A 13,842-nucleotide genomic window follows, 5' to 3' on the forward strand; every position below is an offset into this window, starting at 1 on the left:
CCCACCACACAGGGCTGTTGTGAGGATTAAATTGGAAAGCGTATGTCTAATGCCTTGTGGGATCTCGTTTCCAAAATGTCCACCATCGATTCGTTCCCTCCTTGTCAACTGGGAGTTGCTTTGGGACTGCCTTTTTTTTTTTTTTTAATGTTTACTTCTGAGAGAGACAGAGTGAGAGAGGGGGAGGTGCCGACAGAGAGAGAGGGAGACACAGAATCTGAAGCAGGCTCCGGGCTCTGAGCTGTCAGCCTAGAGCCCGACGCGGGGCTCGAACCCACGGACCGCGAGATCATGACCTGAGCCGAAGTTGAATGCTTAACCGACTGAGCCACCCTGGCGCCCCACTTCTGGACTGCCTCGTGACTACTTAGCCCAGCAGAATTTGGCAGTAGTGATGCTGTGCCAATCACAGGACTCACTTTTAAGGGGACTGGAAATCCCTGCTTCCTTTCTCTTGCACACTGTGATTTGGGATCCGTCCTCTCAGAACCCAGACACCGTGCAGTAAGAAGCCCAAACAGTGGTGTGCTGGAAAATGTGTAACAACCCGCTCTGCCCCAAAAGGTGCTTTGGTAGCGTTCGCCGATTTCCTTGATGTAAATACTCTCTGATGGCTGAATATAAACTGCAACATGCAATTACTGAACACGAAGTTGGTAAGAGATGTGCAACACGGAGACAGTAGGTAAAAATAAACACCGAAGCACAGATTATTGACATGTAGGAAAGTAATTGGGAAGTGATGAGTTTTGAGTATCACCACTGTTTTTAATATGATTGATTTCATAAAAGTTTCTGTAGTTTAATTGTTCATAATGGCTGTGTTTAACCAGCTCACAAAACTCCCGAAAATTTAACAATTAGTTCTGACAAGTTGATACCAGCTGGATCCAGCATACCACTGAGCCTAAGCCACTGGGAGAGGCCGTGTCGGGAACAGCCTCAAGTGACCGCCAAAGGACAAAGCCCCAACTGAGCAGTTCAACAGCCCCAACTGGCCAGTCCATGAGAGTGAGCCATCTTGGACTTGCAGTCACGTCCAGTCTCCAGATGACTCTGGTTCCAGCTGTCATCTCATAGCACCCGCATGAGAGCCCCTAAATGAGAACCACTGAGCTGAAACTGGTCAACACACAGAACCATGAGGGATAATGATGAATTGTTTTAAGTCGTTCCATTTGGGGTGGCTTGTAATGCAGTTGCAGACAACAATACCGGCTTGTAGAAATTGCTCAATAAATAACATATATTACTGTTTTGATTGCGCAATTACTGTCAGATTAGTTGTAACTACTTCAAGCAAGGGGGGATCCATGTATTTAAAATTTTTTTTAAATTTTTAATGTTTATTTATTTTTGAGAGAGAGAGAGAATGAGCGGGGGGAGGGCAGAGAGAGAGGGAGACACAGAATCCGAAGCAGGCTCCAAGCTCTGAGCTGACAGCTCAGAGCCCGACGCAGGGCTCGAACCCACGGTCCGTGAGATCGTGACCTGAGCCGATGTCGGACGCTCAACCGACTGAGCCCCCAGGCCCCCTAGACCGATTTATTTTACAACAAACAAGGGAGGATTCCTTCCACTGCTTTCGCTCGAGGACTTAGCATTTTTTACGCAAAGAGTGTGATGTGTCCTGCATTTGACTTAAAAACTGGATGACTCTAGGTGAAAAGCCTGTGATTACTTTCCACAGTGTAGTCAGTCTCCCATTGGCCAGTTGTTTATTTTCCTTCTGTGACAGCAGGGACTGCATGGACTGAAGTCACGCCACTGAGGCCCAAAGAATGACTCTGGGTAGGCGGCGCTGGCTATCCCACTTACAACAAAAGCCTGAAAATTTACTAAGAGCAATAGAAAAATCTGTGAATGAGCACATCGTACGTTTCCCCCATCTCAGTCTTATTATTTTCTCAAGTTTCTTTAACAGACCAGAAGATAGATGTGACAAGGACAAAATATTAATTTAGAAGTAATTACAACCTTGTTCAAGCTCCCCCTTTCTGCCACCTCCATTGTTGGGCAGATTGTGGTAATGGTTAAGGGGGGGGCAGGGTGGAAATTGAGAGAATCTCGGGAAAGATTGCTTAATTTACATTGACAAGGACAGAGAGTTGTTTGCAGAGAGAGAGGGAGAGAAGCAGAGAGAGAAAGAGAGAGAGAGAGAGGGTGGTGTTTTTGCTAATTTGTCTTCCCCAACAGACTTGGTTATTTGCAGTGTAAACTGGGTTAAGCGTTATGAGTGTAATCTCTCTCCGGACTTCTCTCAAGGGATTGTATGTTTCGATTGTTTTCCATTATATTTTGGTTATTGGACTTAAACGGGAGTTTAAACTAGCAGGGCACCACAAGGAGCTCAGCTTTATAGGGGTTATTTTGAACGAAAATCTAATTTGTGTTGTATTTGTTTAACAAATACTGGCATTATGGTTATGACAAACAGGTCTTTGGTTTTAGAGATGCATACTGAAGTATTTACGGATGCAATGATATTTCTGGGATTTGCTCTAAAATAATCTGGGGTTGAGGAAGGTGGGTGAGAGTGTAGATAAACTAAGATTAGCTCTTCATTGACACTTGTTGAAGCTAGGTGATTCATGAGGTACATGGGGAGTCATTATACTATTCTTTCTACTTTTGTGCGTGTTTGAAAATTTCCATAATAAAAAGTGAAGAAAAAAGTGGGCGAATTAATATCTACTGTTCTTACCCTTTAAAAAAAATCTAAATTAAGTTGCTCTTTACTATATATTGGTCCATAGTTGCTTTTTTCCTGTGCTTGCTGGTTCTTGACAGAAAAAATATCATTGCCATCTTTGATTATGAAAACACAGACTGAGAGTGTTTGCTGATATTTTAGTACAGGTGGGATCTACTTAACTCAATCCAATACTCAAAGTCTTAACTTAATTAGAATCTAATTGCGAGCTAATCTTCAGTGCCAAAAAGGTTTCCCTGGTGTATTTTAAAAAGGATTTAATGAATAAAAACTTGACTTCTGTGCTACTTGCTGGGACTCCGTCTGTTATAGAAATTGAGGTCCAGGCTGCCTGGGTGGCTCAGTCGGTTAAGCGTCCGACTTCGGCTCAGGTCACGATCTCGGGGTCCGTGAGTTCGAGCCCCGCGTCAGGCTCTGTGCTGACTGATCAGAGCCTGGAGCCTGTTTCAGATTCTGTGTCTCCCTCTCTCTCTGACCCTCCCCTGTTCATGCTCTGTCTCTCTCTGTCTCAAAAATAAATAAACGTTAAAAAAAAAAAAGAAATTGAGGTCCAGCATTTTATTTACTGTAAATTTTGCTGCCTTGGTATGTATTTCTATTTCACTGCCTTTAATTAAAAAAAAAAATGTTTGTTTATTTTGAGAGAGAGAGTGCATGTGCGCACGCACGAGTGCGGGAGGGGCAGAGAGAGAGGGAGACAGAAAATCTGAAGCAGGCCCCACGCTGTCAACACAGAGCCTGACTCAGGGCTCGAACTCACGAACCGTGAGACCATGACCTGGGCTGAAATCAAGAGCTGGACGCATAACCAACTGAGCCACCACAGGCATCCTCACTGCCTTTACTTTTGAAAGGGAAGGAAGCAGACCGGCATTTCCCAAAACGAAGTGATGCAGGTTTTACATTTCGATTTTCTTTCCCCAGAGAATGCAGGTGATGCTGCACAGCACATTTTAAACTTAATAAATGAATCCCCCACTCTGGATGAAGACGAGACAAAGATTATTGTTTCTAAAGTATCTGACATTTCACAATGTCATGAGATAAGTATGAATCTAACCCAGATGATACTACAAATAATCAGTGCTGTTTTGGGAAAGCAAAACAATTCAGCATCTGATCTGCGTGAAGTGAGAAATGAGTAAGTACTAATATTTCGGTAAAATAAATTACTGCATGATATTCACAATATTTATAATTCATTCCTTTGTATGCAGTTATCACCAGTTTTCAAGGTCAGGTAGCTATGCATCCAAAGCCGTGTTTGTGTGATGCAAGGGGATCATCGCACTCATGTCCCAATTGTGAAGGAATGCATGGCAAATTCTAACTCAACGTTAATCGTAGCAGCTTTTCAAATAAATAGCTACCCCAAACCAAGCCTCCAATCTATTTTCCCAGCCCCGGGGCTCCCCCAATTTCTATAAAATGCATCCACCCAGTGCTCAAGCAAAAAGCTTGAGAATAATACTAGTTACCTCCCTCTACCTTATGGCCGATCAGTAACCAAGTCTTGTAGGAGGCACCGTACCGGTGCTTTTATTCAGTAATTCCTAAACAATGTAAAAAACAGAGATTAAAACTGAAGGAAAGGTCTTACATTGAGGAAATCCTGTAAGGAGAATGGGTTTTATATTAAAGAGGTAGTAATGCTCTTCTCTACTTGTGGTTCCTTGCAGAATTCTGAGGATAATTGAGCGTGCTGGTCACAAGATGGAGTTTTTTGGGAGGACAGCAAATCTGACAGCAGCCATCCTGGCTTTGGCCATCCTGCGGGTAGACCACACATTTGAAGGCGTGGCCTTCAGCATTCGCTCCTACAACGAAGGCGCAGACCCTGAGGTGAGTACAGTTCGGGGAACTGAGAGCCAATCAGGCAAGCACTGTTCCAAGTCTTCGTTCATTTACTCCTTGGGAGGGAGAGGGGATCCTTTTTGTTTTTTTTAAAGGTCTTAGTCTTCAGAGGACCTTATGGAAGTACACATATCCCAGGGAAGATTCAGATAGAACCCTTAGTAGATGAATACCTTGGTTGGAACCGTGTCCACGAGATGTGCGATGACGCCATCTTTGGCCCCATGACCCGAAATCATCTCACATGTTATTTTATTATTAGCTACTATTTATGGAGTACTTATATGTTGGGGCACTATGCTACTGTCTGTACAGATGAGGAAACAGAGCAGTTAAGTAACTTGCCCAGGACACACAACCTAATGGCCAAGCCAGGGTTCAAACTTATGTCTGTTTGGCTTTAAATTCTGGGCCCTTTCGGGGCACCTGGGTGGCTCAGTCGGTTAAGCATCCGACTTAGGCTCAGGTCATGATCTCGTGGTTCGTGAGTTCAAGCCCCACGTCGGGCTCTGTGCTGACAGCTCGGAGCCTGGAGCCTGCTTCGGATTCTGTGTCTCCCTTTCTCTCTGCCCCTCCCCCACTTGCACTCTCTCTCTCTCTCTCTCTCTCTCTCTCTCTGTCAAAAAATAAATAAACATTAAAAAAAATTTAAAGCCTGGGCCCTTTCCACCACACCACACCACCTCAGGCCACAGGCTGTCAACCCTTGCTCAAGACAATTTGGGAAGGCACCATTTTTAAAAAAATATATACAGGTTGAAAAATTATAAAACTTACTTATGGGGAAATACACAAATTCTAAGTATACATTTGCTGAATTCTAACAGAAGTGTGCATCTGTGTAACTCCAAACCCATATCAAGATATAGAACATTACTGTCATCCCTCGAATTCCCCTCCTGCTCCTTCCCAGTCAATCCCTGTAGCTACTACATCCACTGGCAGCCACCGTTCTGGTATTTTTCCACCCTAGTTTTGCCTGTTCTGGAACTTTATATAAATGGAATCATATAATATGTTTTCTCTTATATAAGACTTCTTTCATATAGCTTTTTTTTTTGTTTCTATAGTTTGTCCTTTTTTATTGCTGTATAATGTTCCACTGTATGGACATACCAAACATTGTTCTCCTGTTGATGGATGTTGGGATTGTTTCCAGTTCGGGGCTATTATGAACAATAAATCCTTCATTGAACATTCATGTAAAAGTCTTTGTGTCGACATATGTTTTCATGTATCTAGAGTGAATACCTAGGAGTGATAAGTTTAAATTTGTAAGAACCTATCATGCTGGCTCCTAAGTGGATTGTGGAGTGATTGTTTCATTTTTTAAAAATTGAACGACAGTTGATATGCAGTGTCACACTAGTTTGATTTTTCAATTTTGTATTGGCCATTTGGGTATCTTCTTTGGTGACGTATCTGTTAAAAATCATTTGCCCCTTTTTAACTTGGGTTGTCTGTCTTCTTATTGAGTCGTAAATATTTTTTGTATATTCTGGATACGAGGCATTTATCAGATACATGTCTTGAAAATGTTTTCTCTGTGGCTTGCCTATTCATTTCCTCAGTGGTGTCTTTTGATGAGGATAAGTTTTAACGTTGATGAGGTATAACTTATCAGTTGTTTTCTTTTATGAGCAACACCCTGTGACTTGTCTAAGAAACCTTTGCCTGCCGGCAGGTCATGAAGATTTTCTCCCATGTTTTCCTTTAAGAAATTTATGGTTGTAGCTTTAATGGTTAGGGCTATAAACCCCATTGAATTAAGTTTTATGTGTGGTGTGAGAAGGTGTGGTGTAGCATATGGTTTGGAGGTCATTTTGGTCCATATAGATACCCAGTTATTCCAATGCCATTTATTGAAGACTTTTCTTTCCCCATTGGCTTGCTTTGGCATCTTTGACCAAAAAAAAAAAAAAAAATCGAATACTCATGCAGATGTGGGTCTATTTCTGAGCGTTCGATTCTGTTCCTTTAATTTTTTTATGTATTCTTATGCCATTATCACACTGTCTTGATTCTTGTAGTCTTGAAATCCTTCAACTTCAAGGTAGTGTGAGTCCTTCAACTTTGTTCTTTTTCAAGATAGCTTTGGTTATTCTAGGCCTTTCCTGTGTCCGTATGAATTTTCAAAGGTGCTTATCAATTTTACCAAAAAAAAAAAAAAGTGTTGAGAGTGACTGAGATTGACTCCATGCTGTTGATCAGTTTTGGGGAGAATTGATTTCTTAATAATATTGAGTCTTCTCATCCAAGAACATTTACTCAGGTCGATTTTAATTTCCCTCATCAATGTTTTGTGGTTTATTTATTTATTTATTTATTATTTTAAGTTTTTATTTTCATTCCAGTTAGTTAACATACAGTGTCATATTAGGTTCAGGTGTATAATATAGTGATTCAACACTTTCATACAGTATCTGGTGCTCATCACAAGTGCCCTCCTAGATGATAAATAGATAGAGATAGACATAGAATGTCAACTGTTTTTACATACTTGTAGCAAATAATTAGAAAATTAAATTTAAAAAATTCCACTTGCAACACCAGAAAACATTAAATATTTAGGAATAAATTTATGCTTTCTAGTTTTAAGCAGAGCAGTATCACAATGTTTTGTAGTTTTTTTTGTTTTTTTGTTTTTTTGTTTTTTTGTTTTTAAGTAAGCTTCATACCCAGCATGGAACCCAGCATGGGGCTTGAATTCCTGACTCTGCGATCAAGACCTGAGCTGATATCAAGAGTTGGATGCTTAACCAACTGAGCCACCTAGGTGCCCCAATGTTTTGTAGTTTTAAGTGGAGTAGTTTCCTATGTCTTTTGTTAGGTTTATTCCTAAATATTTTATGTCTTCTGATGCTGTTGCAAATGGAATTTTTTAAAATTTAATTTTCCAATTATTTGCTGCAGGTATACAAAAATAAAGTTGATACTCTCTGTATCTATCTATCTATCTATCTATCTATGTCTAGTTTTCTATCCTATGAACTTGCTAAACTCACATGTTAGTTGTAGCAGTTGTTTTAGAGATTCCTTTTTTAAAAAGTATTTGTGGGTTTTTTTTAAGTTTATTTTGAGAGAGACAGAGAGTGCAAATGGGGGAGGGGCAGAGAGAAAGGGGGACAGAGGATCTGAAGTGGGCTCCGTGCTGACAGCAGACAGCCCAGTGAGGGGCTTGAACTCATGAATTGTGAGATCATGACCTGAGCCACAGTCAGATGCTTGACCATCCAAGCCACCCAGGTGCCTGCTATAGAGATTCCTTAGGACATTCTTTGTAATGTCATCTGGCAATAGAAACAGTTTAATGTTTTCCTTATTGATTTTTATTCCTTTTATTCCTTTCTTTTGATTTTAGTGCTTCCAATAAAATGTTGGATTGAAATGGTTAAATTGACATCCTTGTCTTGTTCCTGATATCAGAAGAAATGTGTTCACTGTTTTACCATTACTCTGATGTTAGCCATGTTTTTGTTTTGTTTTGTTTTTAGATCCCCTTTATTTGATTGAGGAAATTACCTTCTGTTCCTAGATTGCTGAAAAATTTTATTGTGAATGGTTGTTGAATTTTGTCAAATGTTTTTTTCTGTACCTCTTGAAATAATTGTTTGGCTTTTCTCCTTTATTCTTCTAATATGGTGGATTACATTGATTTTAGGATGTTAAACCAGTCTTGTATTCCTGGAAGAAAAGCTACTGGTCACAATGTATTATCATTTTTTATATACGGCTGTTTTCAACTTACTTATATTTTAAGTATTTTTGTATTTATGTTCATGAAGGATGTTGGTCTGGGATTTTTTCTCATTTTTAAAATAATATTTTATTTCTAATTATTTTTTTATTTTCTAATTTTTTAATTCTATTTTTATTTATTTAGTTAGATTAGGGTTGTGCCAACTTTCTAACAGTGAGTTGGGAAATAGTCCCTGTTCTGCTTTTGGAAAGTATTTGTAACGTTGGTGTTATTCCTTCATCAAATGCTTGATAGCATTCACTAGGAAACTCTCTGGATCTGGAATTTCTGTGTGGGAAGTATTTTGATAGCAAACCCAATGAATTTAATGGATATAGAGCCATTTATATGTTTTGATTCATCTTGTGTGTTTCGGTTACTTATATATTTCTAAGAATTTATTTCATCTAACTCGTGAAGCTTGTTGACAATAGTTGTTCATAGTATTTCCTATTTCTTTTTTTAATGTTTATTCATTTTGAGAAAGAGAGAGACAGACAGAGAGAGAGAGAGAGAGAAAGGAGAGAGAGAGAGCACGTGCACGAGCAGAAGAGGGACACAGAGAGAGGAGAGATAGAATCCCAAGCTGGCTTCGCACTGTCAGTGCAGAGCCCATTGCAGGGCTGGAGCTCACAAACTATGAGTTGAGCTGAACTCACGAACTCATAACCTGAGCTGAAGTCAAGAGTTGGATGCTTAATGGACTGAGCCACCCAGGTTCCCTTTTCCTATTTCTTAATGTCTATAGAATTTATAGGGATGGTTAGCAAAGTTTTTCTGTAAAAGGCAGTAAATATTTTAGGCTTTGTAAGTCACAGGTGGTCTCTGATGAAATTTTTATTTTCTTTCTCTCTTTTTCTTCCTCCCTTCCTCCCTTCCTCTCTTTCTCTCTCTCTCTCTCCCCCCTTTCCTTTCCTTTCCTTTCCTTCCTCACATTCTTTTAAAAATGAAACGTAAAAGCCATTCTTAGCTTGAGATATATGAAAACAAGCCATAGGTAGGATTGACCTGCTGACCAATTTGTCAATCTCTTATCTATAGTGATAATCCCTCTTTAATTCTTGATAGTGTTGATTTCTTTTCTTGTTCTTTTTTTTCTTGGTCGGTATAGCCAGAGATTTTTCAATTTTGTTGATCCTTTTTAAGAACCAACTTTTGGCTTTGTTAATTTTCTTTATTGAGTGTTTTTTATTTTGTTACTGTCTGCTCTTTAGTATTTCCTTTCACGTACTTATTTTGTGTTTATTTTGCTCTCCTTTATCTAGTTTCTTAAGGTGGATCCATAGGCCATTGATTTTAGGTACTTCTTTTCTAGTAAATCATAAAAAGCTATAAATATCTCTCTAAGCACTGTTTAGCTGCAGTCTGCAAATTTTGATATGTTGTATTTTCATAAGCAGTCAGTTCAAAATATTTCCTACTTTCTTCTTCGATGCGTGGATTATTCAGGAGTGCATTCTTTAAGTCCCAAATTTTTGGGGAACACCCAACACATATTGTTGTTTTTGATTTCTTGTTTATTTCGTATGGGTCACAGAGTGTACTTGGGATAATTTCAATCCATTTAAATTTGTTGGGACTTGTTTCACACACTTGAAACACTTGGTGTGTTCTACTTGTTGCATATGTTGTACTTTAAATATCAGACCTCAAGGTGGTCGATAATGTTGTTTAGGCCATCTGTGTCTTTACTGATTTTTTTACTAGCTGTTTCCTAATTTAGAGGGGTGTTAAAATCTCTGACTCTGTGAAATTCTCTCTTTCTCCCTTTAGCTGTGTCAAATGTTGCCTTACTTATTTTGGGGCTCTGTTATAATATGACATAAATATAATATCCATTTGTGTTGTTGTGTCTTCCCCATAATAACTCTAATCTTACTTGTTTCTGGTAATGTTCTTTGTCTTATGGTCTATTTTATCTGATTTGAATATAGTCATTGCAGTTTTTTCATGCTTACTATTCCATATACATTTGTTTTTACACCCACTTATTTTCTATTTCTTCATATTCAAAGTGCACTTCAAAAAAAAAAAAAAGTGTGCTTCTTGTTGATAGCATACAGCTTGTGTTTCACGTTTTTTATCCATCCTGAAAATATCTGCCTTTTAAATGGAGTGTGTAGTCCTTTAACATTTAATGTAATGTTTGATCTGGTTGGATCTAGGATTACCATTTTATTTTATTTTCTATCTGTCCCTTTGGTTTTTGATCCTCTTTTCCTGATGCTTTTTTGTTAATTTTTTAATATGTATTACAACTGAATTTTCATTTTTTACTGACTTTTTAGTTATATCTGTTTGCATTATTTTTGTGATGGTTGCTCTAGAAATTACAATATGCATCTTTATATTTTGCAATATACTTAGAGGAGATATTGTACTACTTCATGTAAAACACTTTGACCATCCATATCCATTTACACCTCTGTCTTTTATGTTATAGTTGTCATATATATTATATCTAAGTAGATCAGAAACTCCACAAGACAGTGTTATAATTATTGCTTTAAAGAGTCTTATGCAATCGAGAGAAAAAAATAGTCTTTAATATTTATGTATATATTTATAATTTTCAATGCTCTTCGTTCTTACCTGAAGGTCAGAGTTCCATTTGGTAACATTTCCCCTTCAACTTAAGGAAATTTTTTTTTTAATATTTAAAATTTTTTTTATAACGTTTATTTATTTTTGAGACAGAGACAGAGCACGAACGGGGGAGGGTCAGAGAGAGGGAGACACAGAATCCGAAACAGGCTCCAGGCTCTGAGCTGTCAGCACAGAGCCCGACGCGGGGCTCGAACTCATGGACCGCGAGATCATGACCTGAGCCGAAGTCAGCCGCCTAAGCGACTGAGCCACCCAGGCACCCCTTTAAGGAAATTTGTTTAGTATTTCTTGTAGTACAGGTCTGATGGTGATGAATTTTCTTGGTTTTAGTTTATCTGAAAATGACTCTATTTTGCCTTTATTCTTGAAGGATATTTTTGTTTACCATAGAATTCTGGATTCCCTTGGCAGCATTTTCCCCCTAGCATTTTGAACATAGTCTACTCTCTTCTGGATTCCACATTTTCTGATCAGAAGTCAGTAATCATTTGAATTTTTGTTTCTCTGTATCTGATGTATAAAAGGTCATTTTTCGCTGGTTGCTTTCAATATTTTCTTTGTTTTTTCACAGTTTGGTCTTATGTGTGTGAGTGTGTTTTTCTTTGCATTTATCCTGCTTGAGGTTTTCTGAGATTCTTGAATCTGTAAATTTATGTCTTGAATCTGTAAATTTATCAAATTTGGGGAAATTTCCATCATTATCTCTTTAAATATTACCTCTTCACTGTTCTCTTTCTCCTCTCCTTTTGGGACTCCAATTACATGTATGTAAGATTTTTGGATGTCACCCCACAGGTCCCTGAGGTTAAGTTCATGTTTTTAATCATTTTACTATCTATTTTTCTGATAGTATAACTTCTGATTTCTCTTCCAGTCCAGTGACCTCTATCATCTTCATGTTACTCTTAAACCCATCCAGTGCAATTAAAACATTTTTGCTATTGTATTTTTGGTTCTAGAGTTTCCATTTTGTCCCTTCTTTTGCTTGTTTCTCTGCTTTTATTTCTTCTTGTTGGATTAATTGCAAGTATATTTTCTTTTAAATACCTGAGCATAGTTACATGAGGTGCTTAAGAATCCTTGTCTCCTGACTCCAACATCTGGGTCATCTCCAGTTTGATCTCCATTGATTGTCTTTTCACTTGAAAACGGGTGATATTTGGGAGCACCTGGGTGGCTCAGTCATTAGAGCATCTGGCACTTGATAGCAGCTCAGGTCTTGATCTCAGGGCCCTGAGTTCAAGCCCCATGTTGGGCTCACACCCAGTGTGGAACCTACTTTAAAAAAAAAGAGAGAAAGTGGGTCACATTCATTCTTCCTTCACACGTGGGGTAATTGTGAATTATGTCCTGGGTACTGTGAATGTTCTATAATGGAGATTCTGGCTTCTAGTATATTCTTCAGAAAACTATTGACTTTTTTTTATACCAGGCAAATAACTCAGTTGGAATTGAACTGTGGATTCCATCTTTGGGATGGCAGCATAAATCTCAGTTAAGTTCCTTTATTCTTCATTGGAGTCCGTCCTGTACATTAGTGGTTCAGAGGCCAGGCAGAGTTTATACTCAGGATTTTGGCTCTTCTTCTCTAGCTTTCTCCTTTCCGTGATTCACCCCAGCCCCCACCCCGACCTTCCAGTGACAGACTGGGGTTACCCTGGGCTTTGTTTTATGATTCTTCGTGCCGCCAAGACCGCGAGTTTTCTATCAGAATTTTGAGTGGTGTTCACAGCATTAGTTTCACCTTGCCATCAGGTTAAGAGCTGTAAAAACAGGTAACTAACTCACTTTGTAATGTTACCTTTTTCCACGTGTCTACTCTTGTCCAGAATCTGCCTGCTTTTGTTCATTTTCCAGTGCTTTCGAGTCGTGGTTGTTTTGTATAGTTATGTGCAGGGGGGTCGAGTCCATTCCGAGCTACTCAGCTACGCCGGAGGCAGATGTTGACTTCTGTTGTATCTGGGCTACATATGGGGCTTTCTATTATAGACTTTGGTGGAGAAACAAATCAACCAACCTCAAGCACATTCCGGGTACCAAACTGCTTACACATTGAAGCTAAATCATAACTTCTCCATGGTACTTCATTGCCCTAGCAGAGTTCATTTGTGCGGGAGAAGAACCGTATGGCTTTGGAGTTCACAGATAATTTTTAGAAATATTATAAACTCTCATGTCCCCATGATACAGCTAGCTAGATAATAGTTCCTTGACAGGCAGCATGGATAATGGGGAAAATGTAGGCCCAAATGACAAATATCTTCATTCAATTACATCCCAGCTGTGTGACCCTAGACAAGTAATTTAATCTCCCTGAACCTCTTGATATCATAATACAACATATATTTCAGAGCTGATAAAGGTATTAAATGAGCAAATTCATGTAAGGGTGCCCATATACCCTAGTTTGCCTGGGATTGTCCAGGTTTACCAATTGTGGTCCCAGTTGATTGGTAAAGGTTCTTTTCACTCTCAAAAAATGGTCTAGTACTTATAAAATACTATTATCAAATCAAATCAGCAAATTCTTCTAATAGTGAGCCCCTAGAAGAATTCCTAAGGCCTAATGCCTCACTTCTCTGCCTTGCTTTTTAACAAAAGCATCGCCCAGTGACATTTGGGGCAAGTGCCTAATGCTCCTATTGTGTTGGTTTTTGTTCTGGTTTTTTTTTCCCCTCTCAGAAATGTATGGGCAAAGAGGGCCTGCTTTCAAAGGCTTTCTGATTCTCAGCAATAAATCAGGCAAATCACCTGATTCATCATTCCCCTTTCCACCTCTGTGCATACCCAGGTGGAAGTAGATCAGAAGGAGAGAAAGTCAGAGATAAGTTGGGAAAGAGGGGCGCCTGGGTGGCGCAGTCGGTTGAGCGTCCGACTTCAGCCAGGTCACGATCTCGCGGTCCGTGAGTTCGAGCCCCGCGTCGGGCTC

The sequence above is a fragment of the Panthera uncia genome, chromosome X (genome assembly GCF_023721935.1).
Source record: "Panthera uncia isolate 11264 chromosome X, Puncia_PCG_1.0, whole genome shotgun sequence".
NCBI lineage: Eukaryota > Metazoa > Chordata > Mammalia > Carnivora > Felidae > Panthera > Panthera uncia.